At 42.8% G+C, this 19,492-nt stretch overlaps 1 protein-coding gene and 1 pseudogene across 1 annotated transcript in view; both read left to right on the plus strand.

The window, feature by feature from the left end:
• The window catches only part of LOC138521115 (alpha-1,3-mannosyl-glycoprotein 4-beta-N-acetylglucosaminyltransferase C-like), a 303,408-nt gene that overhangs the window by 20,805 nt on the left and 263,111 nt on the right, over positions 1 to 19,492 (plus strand). The window lies entirely within an intron of this gene.
• Positions 12,899 to 19,492, plus strand: part of LOC138522111 (protein ABHD1 pseudogene) — a 45,460-nt pseudogene continuing 38,866 nt past the window's right edge.

A 19,492-nucleotide genomic window follows, 5' to 3' on the forward strand; every position in this document is an offset into this window, starting at 1 on the left:
CTACCACGTGATTGACTATACCCATCCTCAGTTATCCCTCGTCCTCTTTCTCCCGGGATGTTTCATCTTCTCTCTGCACCTCATTATCTACTCGCCTTTGGGGGCTGGGCGTAGAGGTGGTTCCGCCCATACTTTATTGTAAACCCTGCCCGTTCAGTCTCTCTAAACTCGTGCTCAGGCCCCAACTCCTCGCTCCTTCCTCCTTTCCAACAGACGTGACCGATAACTTTCACTCTGTCTCTTACATCTAACCCTAAGTTTCTCTCTGATATCACACATTCTCTTTCTCCTCCTCTTTCTATTTCTATACTTAAATCTCCCAAGTGCCCACGAATATTTGAACCTCTGCTGAAGCATTTGGTCGCTTACAGGGGAACTCTTCTTGTTCACCAGACGTATATTTTGCTCTCACTCCATTTGTATTGTAGGCAAAGCAAATAAATACACCAGAAATACGTTGATAAACATCAGAGAAAGTGTGGCAACAACTGTGGGATAAAAAGTAAAAAAATAGATGTGTTACTGAATCTCCCAATTGCGCGTGCAGTAACAATGTGCGATGTAATCCTTTCTTGGGCTGGGCTCTGGTGTGGGAGGTCATCCTGGCCGCAGGACTCGGACATTCACTTTATGTAAATAGGTGCAGTGATTATTTGTGTGCATTTTGATAACCACATCTAACATGATTTTGGACACATGTGGTCCTTTTTATTCACTTTCAGTTTGTTGCAGGTAAGTATTTTTGTGTAATCTGCGGTTTATTTCCAAGGAGGACATTTTCTAAATTCCGAAGCTGGACTTTAGTAAATGAGCGCGCCTACACATAGTTACAATGTTTTCTCTTGGTATGGTCGCCTGTGCACCCCAAGAAACCCCAAAAATACAGAGAGAACGGGATGGAATTTTGGAACAGGGGTATATGTAAAGGTTATGTTATGTTAAAGGTACTTATATGGCGCACCGTCACCAACGGAATTGGTCCTCAGGCGCTGTGGCAGATCTGCAAACAGGAAGGAGGGTGGGTAGGGTTAGTCGGGAGGAGGGGAGTAGGAGAGTGGGAGAGGTGGTGTGCTGTTGGCAGCTTCCGCTCGGTATACACCGAGTGCTGGGCTTTGGTGCAACTATTGGATCCGGCGAGACCTTGTGTGCTGTGGGTGCTGCTTATGTGTCATTGATGCGGTGTGGTAAAGTGCTTGTGGGTTGCTGGGAGAGAAATGGTTGTGTGAGTTTTGTGTGGGTTGAATATGCAGAAAATTGATGGTTTTGTTAGTGGGGGTCTGTATCCTCGTTCAGGTGCTTCTGGTTCCGTTTGAGCTGTATGCCTGCATGTGGGTTGTCGCTGGTTCCTTATGGGCTTAAAGGTGCCGCAAGAGGGAGTCTGCAAGCCATGTGCTCCTTCATGGAAGCCTCATATGCAAACGGCTTATGGAAGTTGTGGCTAATGCGTCACTGGGAAGCAGTTTGTGTAGATGGAAGCCAGTGAATCCGAGATCAGTTCAGCCTTTGACATTGTTATGAACTAACGTTCCCAATTAGAAGTAGCATTCAAATTTACAGTAGTGTTAGAAAAAGGTGCAGTAAACCAAATGGCTACTATTTGACTTTTGACACTTAAATAGGGGCTTTATTGCTAAATGGAACATATTTATCGACTTTGAAATGACAAAAAACCGAGGCAAACCTGCTGAGTTCATTGAGCTCTCTGCAGCAAACCCACTAACCCACTGAGTTACTTTTCAAATGTGTTTAAAGTTGAGTTAAGCGGACAGGCAAGTAGCCTGGGCTTGAAGCAAGTTAAGTTACACATCACTTGCTTTGGTATATACACATCTGAAATGTACCCATTATGTCCTATTTTTCACTGCGTGTGCCTCTAGTTGGACTCCTACTTATCTTCTGCTCAATGTCCCAGACCTGTGCCAATTCTCTTGTATTAGAACAGGGGTTTGCAACCTTTGGCTCTCCAGCTGTTCTGGACTACAGTTCCTATAATTCCAAACCAGCATAGTCAACAGCCAGATATCATGGGAATTGTAGTCTGAAACTTCCAGAGAGTCAAACGTTGCAGAGCCCTGTCTTAGAAGTATGGAGTGCTGTTTTACAGTCACTGACCTCAACAGATAAGTGTGTTTGAATTCCTTAGCAGCACCCATGTGCCCTACTTCTCATTGGCTGAGGCCGGATTAGAGAGGAAATGTTTTCTAAGTTTAGCAATACATCATAAATACTTCTGTTGTAAAATATACCCAGGGGCCCAGCCCCAGACACAGCTGACACAACCTAAGCAGAGAGACATAGGATAGACTGTAGGACAACACAATCTGTCTGCAAATGGAATTTAAACGCACTTTGCGAAATAAGTAAAGAGAGTGGTAAATTAGAAATCTTTTTTTCTTTTCTTTTTTTCCTTCTGTTTATTAGATGGGAAGATAGTACTTCTAACAGAAACAGTGTGCAACTGTGCATACACAGGCAGAGCATCGGCATTGCTGAGTCTCTTCACAATAGGAGAGCAGTAGTAATAGAAATAGGGCATAACATGAGCAGGCAGCTCAAGTGGGAACATGTGAAAATGAGGACGTTATTACCAGTTGGGCGGTGTGGGTTAAATGCAGTGGTATTACCGTATACTGCACAACCCAACTATGAGGTGGGCAGAAAGTTGGAGGATTCACCGCCGACTTTCTGCCCATTTTTTGGTGAAATTACCGCTGCAGATTTACTGCAGTAGTAATTCCATCATAAATGCCCCATTGAGTCCTAGAGACTACAGAGAAATGGGATTTACACTGCCACCACTACTTGTAATCCGGCAGTAATACAGCCGGACCAAGTGGCAGTAACAGTAATACAGTTTGGTTGTATGTGGGCGGATTTATCTCCCCGATACCACCAAACTCATAATGAGGCCCTAATTACTATAGCCTTATAGACCGAGAGAGGGGTAATTTTCCCCTCAGGCCATAACTTGGTGGCGGGTCATTATCCCAGGTGATAATGACCCCTACCGAGGTCTACAAGGCTATTAGCACACAGTAGTATTAGCAATTCATGTTTTGTTGGTGAAGTAAAAACTTTACAATCCTAGTGAGTACATTAAATAGAATAAACAGAATTTATCACAGTTTATTGGACGGTCACTCTGAACCCAGGGAGTTCCCTCCTTCCCCAAGCAAAGTGGCGCACAACAAAGCGCTTAGCAGGTTCAACTTTAGTAAGGACTCCAACCTATATAATACCATTTAGCAGATACCCTCTGTAGAACTAATAACCTAGGAACCAGACCGGTGTATAGTAATAAAATATATATTTATTTAAATTTTACTACAATGAATAATAAATTAATCACAAGGACAGCTGCCACCAACTCTGTTGCACAAAACAATATCACAACTTCAAATTACTTGTATCAAATAGTGGACATATATGTCTGATAAACTTTCAGTTACTACAACAAGACAGGTAGCATTCAGAGATTTGCAGCCACAAGTTGCATTCGATTTCTTTGCAAATTAACCAATAAAAAACGTTTAAAACACACAGCGATTGCTTAGTTTATCCCAATGCTCATTTCTCCCAGCAACCCCCACCCTACAGGCATCAATTAGTTATGACCGATTTGGTTTAAACATAAAGTACAGGGAGGGGGAAAATAGTGGGAATATCGTTTTGGGCTCTTTATTAGAAAGGCAGGGTTTGGCAAATTACCTCAATGGGAAAATCATTTTTTTTTGGCTCTTTATTTGAAAGGCAGGGTTGGGGAAATGAACCTAATAGGGGCATTGTTTTGGCTTTTTATTAGAAAGGCAGGGTTTGGGAAATGAACCTAATAGGGGCATTGTTTTGGCTTTTTATTAGAAAGGCAGAGTTTGGGAAATGAACTCAAGGGGAAAATCGTTTTGGCTTTTTATTAGAAAGGCAGGGTTTGGGAAATAAACTAGATGGGAACATCGTTTTTCAACCTTCATTCAGAAATGCAGGTCTTTGGACTTCGATTTGGGAATACATGGGAATAAATGGAAAATCGTTTTGCATACAATACATTTACTTGAAAGGCAGATTTTTCGGGATTCTTATTTTGGGATTAAGCACACCCCTCTTCTGTAAGGAAGTCAGGTGTTTCAGGAAAATAGGGTCACCCAATTACTTTATTGACTATAATGGCTGTACACACTGGGGATGACATGTTAGTTTTGAATTGTAACAAAACTCATCTGTGATATTTACTATGTGGGAATTAATTGAATTAACTTTAATAAAATGTGCTAAGGGTCTACACTGTTTCCCCACCTCACCCACAATTAAATGGACAGGATTAAGGCAGGTAGTTCCCAACACAATTCAATTTAAATGGATAGGGTTTTTTTATATGAGGAATAAGTTGGGTTATATTTTTAGTCAAATATGGCCAGGTTCTACACAGTTTCGCCCCCCCCCTCCACCCCAGCCACTATGCAAGAAGGAGAGAAAGGCTGGCAGAATCCCCCCACACTTTTGTTGTCATAAGAATCAACCTACCTACATGGGAGACCTTAGTTATTGAGCACGCAGGGAAACAGCAGGGCTCATCATGGGAAAGCACAGATCTGGTGAAAGGCTTTTGTCAAGGATAGTCACCAGCACCCAGTCCTCATCTGGCGGCTCTTTCAATGCCCGGCCTGGTTAGCATCTAGATTTCACTGTCTCTGCCTCCCCTGCAAGGTTAAGGCCTCTCCAGGTAGACAGATATTCTCCTTGCAAGGTGGTACCCCAATGGTCGTGTTAGCTCTCCTTGCCTCTCGGGTTAGTTGTCCTTCGCTAGACTCCCCTCTCAAATAGGAAATTGCTATTATATAGTGCTGATGACACCTAGACATTAGCAAAATCCCCACGGTATGGATTGTCTACCTCTCTCCCTCCTCCTCTTGCCTGCTGATACTACTTAACACACTTGGGAGCATTCTTTAATGTTCTTATAGATAAACCATTTACGTTTACATGATGCCTAATGCTTGCTCATGCTAAACAGACTCCAGGTTAAACACGTTTTAAAATAAAATAAAGTTATAGAGAGAACCTTGTTATTTAAACACTACAAAAAATAAGTTTAATTTGGGGACCTGTAGGGTGAAAATACAGCCCTATAGTGACAGAGATTGAAAGGCCATGCAAGGCCATATTGTGCGAATAAAGCTGGCTAATGGTGAAACCCATTGGAGGCCTAGTGAATAGGAAAAGTGGGCCCCACTCAACATTACCAGAATTGGAAGGCGAAGGAAAGCATGCCTTAAAACATTAATACAGCAGAATGTGCTCAATGCAGTTGCAAAAGACAGTTGTGGCTGAAAATGCTGTTTTCATGAAATATGAAAAGCTACAATTTCACTTAAAGAGACAGATAGCAGCATGGTACATCATTGGCGACAACAGGAATCAAATTTAGGAGGGGCACGGAGGGGGCCAAAGACAAAAGTAGGGGGGCACAGACAAAAGTAAGGGGAGAACATGGTCACTGCTCATCTTAGGTAGGGGGGCACATGGGGAGGCACATGGGGGGGCACAGGGTTTCACAGGAGGGGCCCTGGCACCCCCAGCCCCCCCTAGCGATGCTACTGTGTTACATTGACTTCAGTGAGGCACAAGACTGTGATCCAGAAATCTAAAGTGAAGCCCAGCACATTGCATTTGACACAAAGAAAACACTTACTTCTCAACATTCAAAATGACATCATTTAAAAGCCAGCGCCTATTTGTTGTAGAAGTGAACACTAGTTTCCAATGTTAACTGTGGCCTAAGTGGAATAATATTGAAAGTGAGACTCCTATCTTTTTAATTATTGTACTAAAGAAATATGTTATTCCTAGAAAACAGGCCCAGATGCGATGCAGAATGTCATGTGTAAAATACATATTTTCAATTACAAAATGCTTTTCTGTTAGAATTATACATGTAGCTTGTTGTCCCCACTGAACTAAAAGGTCTGTGCCTCTGAAACTTTGACTTCAAGACCTTTGGGCTGGGCCCACCAGGAGAAGCAGATTTGGTTTTCAGCTTAAAATGCAAAGACATATAAAGAGTAGGTCAGAATTGTGGGGGGGTACAGATAAGGCACCCAGCAAATATTACCTTTAAGGTCATGCCTCCCCATTAACTGTGCATTAGCTTCAAACAGAGACCTTTGAAGACACTAAGGCCCTGATCCATGGAATTATTAGCATGTCAAATAGAGATTTACGTACTATTCTGCCTGCAAATCCCCATTCGTCATTGTGGGCAGAATGGCATGCAAATCCCTGTTTTTCACACAAATAATTTGATGAATCAGGGCCTTAATTGCAGAGTGGAATAACAGGAGACAGGCAGGTGTCTGTATCATGGACTGGGGAGAAATTAAACTTATGAGGAGAGGGGAGCTGCATGTGAAACTCAGTGGCCCATGTGATGCATTGCCTAAGATTAACATTGTACTTTTTTTCCATTATAAAAACATAATTGAGCAACTCAGTGAGCTCATCCAGGACTCTTATTAAAGGGCATAAATGCTTTTCAGTTCCATGTGAATATTAACCATGTGTGATGTACAGAATTTGAGTTAGAAAGAAAAACATGATTCTGCCCTTCTCATAATTCCAAGGAAGTGGAAAGTTGGTGAGGTGATAGGCTGTGAAATTAATGTTTGAATTGTGAAATGGCATATTTTTCACGATTTCAGCTCAGGAGCAATTCACGAAAAACAATAGTATTTCCTGATTCGCCATAACATTTAGAATTCAAAAATATAGATGTTCACGTGGTTACCTGAAAAATAAAGAAAGTTGCCATGTAGGAAAATGTTAAGAAAACCAAAATTATGAATCAACATGTCATTTTGGAGTGATGCATTTTTCTCGTTCCCTTCAGTCTCCATAATCCACACCTCCATGCCATAGCATTTTGATGCTCGACTGCCCATGTGGGCGGGACAAAGACTGATATGCAAATGGTTATTTCCAATCTGTGAAAGGTACAGTGTTCTAAAATGGGGCTGCGGACTCTAGAGTGGGTACCATCCCATAGAACAGGCCATTTTTGCCATGTTTGTTCTCATAGAGGGGTGCCCATGACTAATTTTTTGATTTTTTTTCAAGGGCCTTAGGTTTAGTCACCCTAAGTGTCCTAGGGTCATCCAGACGTGGACCCCTTGCACACTGTGCTTCGAGAGGCACAGCTCCACCTCACTGATGATGCCCAACAAGGCTGAAATACATGTATGGGGTTGCTGTTGATACTCTTGTTCAGAAGGGAATTACCGTAGCATTTCGGTGCTGGACTGCCCATGTGGGCGGGACGAAGACTGATATGCAAATGGTTATTTCCAATCTGTGAAAGGTACAGTGAGCTAAAATGGGGCTGCGGACTCTAGAGTGGGTGCCATCCCATAGAACAGCCAATTTTTGCCATGTTTGTTCTCATAGAGGGGCGCCCATGACTATATTTTTTTTTTCAAGTGCCTTAGGTTTAGTCACCCTAAGTTTCCTAGTGTCATCCAGACGTGGACCCCTTGCTCACTGTGCTCAGAGAAGCACGGCTCCACCTCACTGATGATGCCCAACAAGGTTGAAACACATGTATGGGGTTGCTGTTTGTATTCTTGTTCAGAAGGGAATTGCCATAGCTTCGGTGCTAGACTGCCCGGGTGGGCGGGACAAGGACTGATATGCAAATGATTACTTCCCATCTGTGAAAGGTACAGTGAGCTAAAATGTGGCTGTGGACTCTAGAGTGGGTACCATCCCATAGAACAGGCCATTTTTGCCATGTTCATTCTCATAGAGTGGCACCCATGACAAATATTTTGATTCTATTTGCTTGGCACTTGACTAATCCCAACAGAAGATTTGACCAGTGGTGGTGTCAATTTTCACAATTTTAAGTAAGGAAATAATATCCAAAGATTTGAATTATCAACATCATGAAGATTTATCTAACACCAGAGCGATTGTTTGTCAAGCTATCCTTCTTTTAATAAGAACAAACCCCTGAAGAAGTTCAGTTATTTGTATGAATAGACAAGGTGGAACTAAACATGTTGGGTCAATATAAACTGTATATATAAACAGTTATTTCAAAAACCATTGACAGGCATTGTTTGCTACACATTGGTACCAAATACACTTCAAGATTCACACTGGGGTAGTGTGACACACACTTGTTACATGTCACAACCACAATTTCTTTGCAAATTGGTTAGCACTAAGCGTTGGATTGTTTTATGGAATTGTTAAATATTGTATTAGTTACTATCAAACTATTGCACCGATCACTTTAAAGGGGAACACTAAGTCACTTTCTTCTTGCGTGTTTAGATGAAAATATTATTGTATCTATTTTAAAGTTTTGATACAAGAATACATTTTGATTTTAAAAATTATCACTCTGGAGTATGGTATTCTGTTTCAACAGTAGAAAATGGGTGTAATGATTGGAACTTAAGTCACTAGCACCTAGAAAACCTATTTACTATTTAATTCTAATATTTAGGTTGTCAGTTACAGATACACCTACACAATGTTGAGCTGAATGGGTTTATATTGTTTTGTTGTGCTCTAAATCTTCATCAGGCCCTTTGGCATCACAAAACCCCATGCCCTGTTCACATGAATTTAACCTTCAAAAGGCACATTCTTATCCTTCCTCCCTGGGCCCAGCATTCCTTTCCCAGCACTTCTAAGCTCTGCAGCTGGGCCCAATTAACAGTTATCGACACAGTGTGGCTGCCTGTGACCTTGACATCACAACTTCTCCTTTGGGGGAAGGAAGGGGAACTTGTCTCTGGATTAATTGGACAGGGCCACCGCCCCATATTGAGCCTGTTTCTCATCCTTTCAAAAACTCATCCTGTAACAGGCCCTAAAATCCAACATGGCTGAACTCCTGCTATCTTAGCCCCTGGACTTCTCCTTTATGGCAACACTTTTATGACTCCATCTCACACGCCTATCTAAATCAACTACCCACTCACACATCCTTTAAAACCTAACACCGTACGCTACCACTTCATGCCAGACACATCACTCTATTTTTACCCTCTACAACCACAATGTAAATACATTGTTGCTCTTCCAGTGTGGCTATGTGGTGTCAATATGTGTCAAAGCCAACTCCAAATAAGTACATGCGCATTCTGCAGTGCCCAGAGAAAACAGCTAGCACTAGGCCGCCTGCTTATATATTTTTCACAGTCTAACTGTCTCCGCCTATCTAGGGCGTTGCACTTGCATCGGAACAAGAGTGGAGGGGCATGGTACTGACATATTGAGCGGGGCTTGAGATCTTAGAGGGTGTGGTGGGGAGTAGCGAGAGAAGTAGGTCATCAGGCGGGTTTGTGCAGCCGATGGATAGATTTTAATACAGAGATGAGGAATTTGAGGAGTAACTAGTGTTGCATTCTATTGTTTCTGTACGGCAGAAAGAGGTACAACACACTCAGGTAGAGCATGCAGCATCGAACGTGGTGGTCAATCTATATGGGGGACACACTGGGAGAGGCAAGTTATGCATGCAATGGACTCTGCCAAGAGATAGGGGAACCACTGAGTAGGGCACCCAGAGGAAACATGGAAAATATCAAGGTTAGCTATTGTTATTGGGGTATTTATTAAGCACGGCAGACATAGCTTCGGGAAGCAACAGAGCGCTTTGCAATCATAGGGGAAGAACACGTGTAAGGAACAGAGAAACAAGGGAGTGGAGATTTAACAACAGGGGAGGGAGAGCAAATATCAGCAATGGATCTACAACTGACCAGGGGAGGAAACAGTGGGGTCAGATCACCCAGTCACAGGTATGAGGGGGAGTGGACGGTGTATGGACTGAGGTTTCAGGGGGAAGCCATTCCTTGAAGAGGAGGGTCTTAGGTACTATCCCAGTGCACTGTGAGCGTGCCAATTGGTGTCTTATGGAAGAAATCTATGGGTCAGTATATCAATAGGTTAATGAGAGAAGAGTACAGTTGCAGCCTGGGAACATTAATTGCAGGGCGTTTAAAAATATTTGTCCTGAGGCAGGACTAGCGAACAAGTGAAGCAAGGAAGCCCAGTGGCGCCAGCGCAGTCTCACAGTGAACTCCCCAGAATATTTACAAAACGATAGGCTAAATGGTGAATTGAACAGTGTAGAGGGCGGTTTGTGGCACATTGCACATGAGCAAGTGCCATTTGCACATGTGCAAAAAGTATTTGTGCATATGCATTTAGCAAATACAGTGCACATGCATATTCATAGACACTTATGTGATTGTGCATGTGCAAATGTTGCTTCCAAAGCGCAAGCTTCTCTTGTGCAAAATACCCTAATCCGGACAGATGTTTCAAAGATAATGGGTTAAAGCCTCAAGACTTGAAGTCAGCTAAAGGGAACTCATGAAACTAGGTCTGACCCAATGTCAATAGGATTTCTCTGCGCCAGGAAATCCTGTATCTGTCCATCACAATGATGTTTCCTACAGAAGCACGGGGTGCACAGAAGACAAACAATGTGCAACTGAAGTAGTGGCTGATGCATGTAGTGTGATAATACGCCTAAAAAAAGATGGCAAACATCCATGGTATGTCAAACGAAATGTCACAAGTGTAATTTTGTGTTGGGAGATAAATTGACGGTTAGATAGTTGGCCAGATAGAGGTCGATAAATTGAGTACCACTCTGTGGCATAATAATGTCTTCAGTTATCTCAGCGCTCTGAGAGCTATGGATGAGCAGCGCTATATAAGAAGTACATTACTATTAACTTACTTCTGTTTCAAATGGTGTCCTCGGAAATGTAACTTGCTTGAATCGTTCTGTGTTGGTTTCCAAAACCCAATTCGAAATGCCCCAAAACAAATTTCAGTGCAAATTGTCATTCAGTGGCAGGCTACTCCTGGCACATTTCAGATTTATTGCACATTATTTCTGAGTGTTGTGGACATAGTACAAGGTGATGTTAGTAATACCGAGAATACAATGCTTCCGTTGCTAATGTGTAGTGGGTGCTGCTCCAATAGCCCACAGTGTTCTCAAATATAACACAGTTTAGCTCAATGTGCCAGTCTGTCATTGTCCACATTGCCATGGCAATATCCGCATTGCATGACATGGTAGTTAAGCACATTGTTATGCCACATCAAGACGAATTAACATGCCACGTGTGCATGACTACCAAAATAATACTGCCAGTTCCACATTTACCCTGGCAGGTGCCCATGTCCCAGGCAAGAGCCACACTGTCTCCAGAGATTTTTCAATTCAAGTCAAACAGGCTTCTTTTCAGATAATACTCCATGCAAGCAATATGAGCACCCTACAATATATGCATCACATAAAAAGCAATTTCATATATAAATCACATTAACACAGTAAATGCATATCATGCATACATAGTACCTTCCCAATACTAGCTCATACAACAATGAACTCCTGCATTTGCCGGTTCCATGAGTTAAAATTGCATCAAAAAGGCTGTGGTTTTGCTGCCGCAATCCATGTCTTAGATGCGAGGGACACCCCCGCAACCCTCGGACCCATGATACCATGCAACTCACGCTCCCCTTAAATGGTATAATGCGTACACCTTTACTGGGTCAAACCACAACATTTATGCTGCGATTTTCTTTACAGACGACTTTTGTTGCCGCAACTTTATTAATGCACTACGATTTTCCTTGGTCAGATTAAGATTTAGGCAATTAAGTAAATGCCTAAGGACAGTCTTACAATGAACATGCTACACATTCAACCGAGGCAATGCACTGACCCCCTAGGACACTGCAATATATTTAGGTCACTGTGGCCTATTTTAGCCTTTTTAGCCATGCTCTATTTACAAATCTAGATACAGTATAAACCACAGAAGTGCTATCATTAGTTCACTAGTTCTGCGCAATGCAATTACAAAGTCATTAACTCCTTCCTACAGTTACAGCTCGTGGAAAAATGGTGGCCCAGAATTCTGTCTCTTTGATCAGGTTGGCTGCATTCTTTTTACTATTGTTTTGACTTTGTTTTAATAATCCAGTTTTACTTTTATCAGTTTTGTGTTCTAACGTTGATTAACTGGTCGTAGCATCCCCGTCCTTTTTAATAATCCGGATAAGATTTTGATCTTGATAAGATTTATATTGCACTCAACACTTTATTTGTTATTTCTTGTCCTGCTGCTTGACGCCGATCGTGCGATTTGAATCAGAGCAGCTCGCTTTGCACGCACGCACGCAAAGAACTAAATATCCTAGCAGGATTGTATTCTTTCTGTACTCATATTTAGTCCCCTGGCGCGAACGCGCCAGCATGAACGGGTCTGTGGCGGTCCGTGCCAGGACGTGCTTGTGCCTAGGCTACTCTGCCCTGGTTTTCCATACCATGGGAATTGCTGAGGTTCTTGAGGCAATTGCTGCTGCTAGAAGTAAGTCAATCTCAAAATCCCTTGACATGTTGGGCAGCGACAGAATGTATCCAAAAGTGGGTGGTGTTAAACAGGTAACTACTAACTGAAATATACAAACAAAGGTTGAGGCTAGGTCAGGTCCTCCCATAACATCGAATCTTTCTGGCAGGGTTGTTCCCCACCTCGAGGCCGCTATCAAGACCCGCGGGGAGGGATCCCAGTCAACACAGAGGACAGGGGTATTGCCTCCAGTGGAGGAAGGGTCCAAAATGAATGAAATGACACTTAGTACCACACAGCATACCACGCATATGGAAGATGAGCACGGTTCACACCAGATCATCTCAGGGACCCTCCCCATCGGTGAGGCTGTTTATAACGCCCACAAGAGGGAAGACCCTAAGGCCTGGGAAAATGTGGCATTACACCCTCTAAGGCAGTTATTTGCTAGTGTAGACTGTCATCAATTACACCCTCACATGACCTCGGGTGATTCCCCTATAATCACCCCTATCATGGAGCAGAGTGCCTTACAAGAGAAGAAACCTTCTATTGAGTTTCTCTCTGTTGCACACTTGAATCCAGCGCAGCTCAACACTAGATCACTAGTAAGACGTACCTTGGATGTCCACGACTTAATCCTGGAGCAAGACGTGGACATAATGTGCGTTACTGAGGCATGGCTCACAGACACCCATTGTCCCATCATAGAACATGTGACCCCTCCTGGCATACGTCTTTTTTGGGAAACATAGTGACGAAAGCCTTGGCGGTAGACTTGCCATTATATGTAAAAAGAAGCTTGGGATGTATAAGGTTAAAGTGGAATGTGAAGGGTGTGACATACTGTGCACTAAGGTTACTCTGAACCACAACTTTAGCATCACCTTTGTAGTGCTTCACATGCACCCTGCAGAAGCTACCAAGTTTAATGAAGACCTTACCAATGTGCTATCTCCCATGCAAAAACCCAATACCGACATAATTCTTTTGGGTGATTTAAACCTTTGGAGAGGGGATCCCAAAGACCAGACTGATCTGGAACTAGAGAAACATCTTAACAATGAGAACATTGCTATTCACAACTCCGAACCCACACACATGAAAGGAAATACCCTAGATTGAGTGGCCAGTGGAAATATTTCACTGACGGGGTCACAACCACTCCTGTGTGTGGTCAGACCACTCTTCCATTACGTGTCAGATACAACTTCCATCCCTGTTTAGGCAACAACATGAACTGTCACGTAAGGTGCTAGGTAGGAATTACCGAGCCATCACAGCCGCATACCTGGCAAACTGTATGGATGCCCTGATGATAAAATCCAATGACTCGCATCACTGAGATACCCTGATAGATAATTATAACAGAGATATGACAATCCTGCTAGACAGGCTTGCCCCAACTAAGTTAAGAAATGTAAGGGATGTGCCTAACCACCAACAATGATTTCCCCCAGAACTGGCTCAGTTAAAAGCCAGTAAAAGGCACGCAGAGCATGCCTGGCTCAAGGATAAAAGCCCAACTAATAAGGCAGCATGGAAATGTAAAGAGAAAGAGTACAAAGGTAAGATCATTGATGCAAAATGTAATCATGATAATGATAAGATAAACAGGGCAGGAAACCAAACCAAGGAACTCTTCAAACTATTTAGAACATGGGAAAACCCCAGAGTTCTTAATCAGGCCATAAATCCAACTAAGGAAGACTGTGTAAGAGTCCAAAGGGCCTTCTCAGATAAGCTCCTGCACGCCCAGAATAAGATCAAGGAAGAGCTGGACGGACAGAAACCGGCTATAGCGGTGGTCAATTCTGGAAATGGGCAATTGGATAAGCTGGTTGATAGCTCAATACCTGATCCCGGAGATCAAGAACAGGGAACATCCGTACCGGTTTTAGTTTCTCTATGTTAACTTTAAGATACCCTTAAAGTCATGCACCATACCAGTTGTCCAGGGGACCTTTTAGCCTTCTAAGGTAATCCTGGAACACCATGATATGTTTGCCCCTTATCTGTGCAGATTTGTCAATGCCTCATTTAAACACTGCATTATTTCACAATCAATTAAAGATGTGGCAGTGAACCCACTTCTGAAGAAACCTGGCTTGGACCCCAGCGATGCAGCAAACTTGCGACCCATTACTAACACGCTGTTTTTCCTGAAGTTGGTTGACAAGGTGGCTACCATACATCTCCAATCATATATGGAAGCTGTGGGCACCCTTTATGAGAAGCAGTCTGGTTTTCGATGTTTCCACGGCACAGAAAGTGCCTTCATTGTCTTACAGACACACATGTTGACAATGCTGGAAAGAAGTAGATTGGGGCTGCTGATTTTACTCAATCTATCTGCAACCTTGGATCTACTGGACCATAATATCGTATTGGAGATACTGGCGGTCACATGGGGCATCTCAGGGGAGGCGGCGGTTGGATGGATGAGATCATTCTTGGAGGGCCATAGATCTAGGGTATACTGGGAAGATACTGCATCAGTGGCAGACATTACGGCTTGTGGAGTTCCCCAGGTGGCATGCCAGTCCCCATTACTCTTCAATATATACATCCAACCTCTGTGTGTGGCGTTAGAAAAACTAGGTCTCTTTTTACTAACTATGCAGATGATTTTCAGTTGTCTATGTAGATCAGTAGGAATCATGCTGAGGACCAGGAGAAGCTCAATAATATCTACCTAATAATAAAAAACTGGTCTTCTTCAAACTGGCTATGTCTGAACGCCGGGAAGACGGAGTGAATGATTTACGTGTCTGAACAAGCTAGGAAAGCTCTCAACCAGGCATTCACTAGCTTTCTGATTGAGGGCGGCCGGGTCACAGGGGCTACCAAAGTGAAGACCCTTGGTACATACATGGAGGCTAAACTGAATGCAGGCGTCCATGTGGACGCGATTGTAAAAAATACAAATGACTATCTCAGAGTACTAAGATTGGTTGGCCCCATGATCTCCAAAGCCAACTGGGCAAAGCTTGGCCGGGTTGCCATTCTTCCTGCCTGGTCTACTGTAACTCCCTCCTGGGCGGTGCCAGTAAAGATGGCATCCAAAAATGACAGAAAGTCCAGAATGCAGCTGTGTGCATTGTGCACCAAATGGCGTGGAATGAACCAGAACCCACAGCTCGGAAAGAGTTGAACTGGCTACCGGTATCAGCAAGGGTTCAGTTTAAGTTACTGACGCTAGGTCATACGTTTATTTTTGGAACCACCCCTCAGTACCTCAAAGAAAGGTTAGTCATCTATCATTCTACTAGTGACCTTCGATTCGCCAATGCCTGCATCCTTAGAGTGGACAGTGTCAAAAGAGCCTGGGGAAGCGGCCGCTCTTTCCCAATCCTGGCGGCACAGGGCTGGAACGAGCTGCCAGAATCACTGCGTAAAGAGCAAAATCACCTTCTTTTTAGGAAATCTTTAAAAACAAGAGGGTTTATGTAAACAATCTGAGACGTTGGAGGCTCCTCCCACATAGCTCTGTCCTTCTGCTTAGCGCTTGTACGCCCTAGGGCTTTGGCACTATACAAGAAAATAACATAACGCCAGAGACTTTACAACATATTTTTGCTCTGGTGCATGATGTGCAGTGATGATTGCAGGAGGAAGGTAACGTTAGGTTTGAAAAAGAGAGGAATTTGCGCTATGTTTTTTTTCTGAACTACTCATTTCATTTGATGTAATTCTTGTTGTATTGACCGATATTGATAAGGCGTGGTGGGGCAGGCACGAGAGATACTCAATCAATGCCTTTAGACATATCTTTTTTATTTAATATTAGCATATGCAGATTTGAACTTTTACAAGCATTCTTTTAACCTGATTGATTGTGCTTTACTGATTGTTTGTATAGGGTTTACTTGTTGCACTGTACTTTCATGTATTAGCTCCAGAATAAAGTTTGAATGAATGAATGAATGAATGAAAGAATGAATGAATGAATGAAGTTAATTAAAAGGGCATCATCTGCAAATAAAAGCAACAGGATCTTGTTCCGACCCAGCATAGGAGCATCAGTCTGCATCTTCCTTAGTTTGACAATTAGTTGGTTCATAAAAATACAGAGGAGTGATGGGGCGAGAACATAACCTTGCCTCCCTCTTCGGCTCTTAATGAGGGCAGGTAAGACCCCAGGTCTTCTAGTGTTGTAGAGGCTCATATTTGCTCTAAGCAATGGTGCAGGAATGCCTAACCCTTGCAGTGCTTATCACGATTTAGTCTTGGGAGCCACATCAAATGCGCATTTTAGATCAATGAAAGTAGTGCACAGGTTCACCTTTCTCAAGGTGACATATGTTTGCTGTTATACGAAAAGCCTAAAGGACTGGTTAACCATGCGCTGGGCAGGCTGAAACCCTGCTTGAAGGTGCTTGATTATCCTGTAATCTCGTGACCAATCATCTAAATGAAACCGCAGGGATCTAGCATAGATCTTACCAACTGCATCAAGTAGAGAGATCGGTCTGTAATTGTCACGGTCCTCCAGGCCCCCTTTCTTGTATAAGCGCATAATAGTAGCCACATGTGTTCCCACACATTTAAGGACAAACTCAGTAACCCCACTTTTTGTCGAGAAAAGTGCAGAAAGCACTTTAAGAACTGTAAGATCAATTTGATAAATTGTAGATGAATGTGAGTGTGTGTGTACTCGTATTGTGTATTTTATGTATTGTGTATTTTCACCTGTGTTTCCTACTTAAAGGAATGGTTCGGTCAAAAATGTTTATTGTTCCTACGGGTCGGCCATGTGTTTTTAAGCCTAAATCGCTCGATTTTAGAAAAATTTCCTATGGACCTTACCCGAGTTTTTGTCCATTAAACGCACGCGAAAACAGGCACCAGGGCACTGCCATTTTGTGATAATCCTATCACTTGCCCCATAGCCCTGGCTGACCTGCTTTTACGGCACTAAATCATATCCCCCGCCCCTGAGCCTGACATTATCAAAACATTCATATTCCCCACCTCTCTCCGTGACGTTACTGTGCTGCGTAGGCAAACGCGCCCAGTCGTCTTCTACGCGAATTCACACAGAACCCGGAAACCAACACAGACAACTCACAACACAGCGCGCCACAATTCGGAATATGAAACTGTACTTTAAAATCAAACAGCAATACGGTACATTTGGTAAAGTACATTTATTTGACATTAAATGTTTAGAGAATATTCAGCAATTGGCATATTAAATCGGAATGGAATTTTATTTCTTTTCTCTCGATCCGCAAATCCGGAAAAGTTTATCGTGAGTCACGCGCTGTTCCTTTATGGTACACAGGGTGTTGGTTTTCATTAAAAGAAGCACTTTGGACGCACAGTGAACTCTAATGCTGTTCCATCAACTAAGCACTAGGCCACCGTAAAGGTTGATGTGTTGCTTCTTGCCGCTAGTTCCACGTAAGGGCATATGGCCCCTTGGCGATCGTCCCATAAAATGGTCAGTGTAGTGCAGTTGTTTACAAGAAGCTGCAGCTGGCGGTTGAAAAATCCATCTGCCGGGGTCTGGAATAGGTGGCAGTGGCAATACGGTAGGATGTACCTGTTTAGAAAACATAAAAATTGAAATTAGTCTCACCAGCCGATCTTTATTACTATTATTCATTTTATTGATTACGGGCAAGCTGACACTATTTGCTTGCAAGGATAGTGCAATGGAGTATGTTCGGCTCTAAAAGCAATGCGAAAACTAACAAAATAAATCGAGGGAAACACACAAACTAATGATTTTTTTTACCGTTGAACCACTGAGAAACGACTGTTTGTCTACATGCATGTCGAATGGGCACATGCATGCCTATGTGCCTGGTAGAAAGACGATCCCACAAATGTTGTACTTGCTCTTCATTCATTCATTCATTCATTCATTCATTCATTCATTCATTCATTCATTCATTCATTCATTCATTCATTCAGTATAAAAGCATCTAAAGAGTTACTTACATTATATTTGCCATTTCCATTGTATCTCTGCGTAATGCAGTCCGTATATCCAACTGTGTTTGTGCCAACGATTTTTCATATACTGAACTAACATGAAACTCGGTCTAGTTTCAGAATTTTCACCCTAATCGTCTCTTACGTTATTGCCCCCCTCCTTCAAATGAAGTCCTTTCGGCATGGTCCCTGTCTCTCAAGGTAAAAAAACAATAGAACTTTATACTGCCAGTGCGATTCGCGGGCCTCTTCAGACCGCAAGCAAAAAATCAAAGCCGCTGACCTTCACTCTGCATGAGCGTACATTCTTACTTTGCAACATCCCGTCTAAAGCCATCTGTGAGAACATGAATTTTCGACTCCATGTTTGTACTAGGCCTCAATGTGCAAATGCGAACTGGCTTCTCTCCAATCTGCAACGCCTCGCTTGGCGCGTTCTAAGGTCCCCAATTTTGTCCTCATTGTCCGCGAGCTTTGCAGCCCTAGAGAACCATAACTATGGAGACATTGACTTTTTGGGGGAAGGTCAGGGAAAGTATAAAGTACCCAAGGAGTTCAGTTGAAAGTGAGATTTATTGTTTATTTGTTTTATTATTTGCAATACGCAAGCCTCCCCTCGGTAAACAGTGCGCATCATTTACATGAGATTGCAAAACTTAGTTACAGCAACAAAAATATATACATACACATATTCACAAGGTCAGCGATATGAGGTGAATAGAGAGAGAAATCAAAGATGACACCCATGTTGTTCGCCACCCCGGATGGTGAATGGAGGGTTTAGGGTTAGCATACTTTGTATGCACACTGTACAATAACATTATTTTCAAAAAGACAATCAGATTACAATGATTTATTTAAACCGGGATTTGAACTTCTCAATGAGCTCTGCTTTGGAAGGACATGGCACAGTGGCAATGCTTGGTGGCAATGCATCAGTGCTCTGCACAGAAACGCTCAAAATTCCATATCTGTGCTTCTCTAGTACACTAACATTAAGGCCTTTAACAAAGTCGAACTCCATTTCCTCATATACTGGTTTTACCCCCCATTTCTTAGTTCTTTTTCCAAAGGACGTAGTGTAGCCAGACATCCCTACATTTCCCGTAGTCCTAGACTGTTCACGGCCCACATTCTCGTTATGGGCCAAGACCGCTAGTAGAGTC

Source organism: Ambystoma mexicanum, chromosome 13 (genome assembly GCF_040938575.1).
Source record: "Ambystoma mexicanum isolate Mex_15411 chromosome 13, UKY_AmexF1_1, whole genome shotgun sequence".
Lineage (NCBI taxonomy): Eukaryota > Metazoa > Chordata > Amphibia > Caudata > Ambystomatidae > Ambystoma > Ambystoma mexicanum.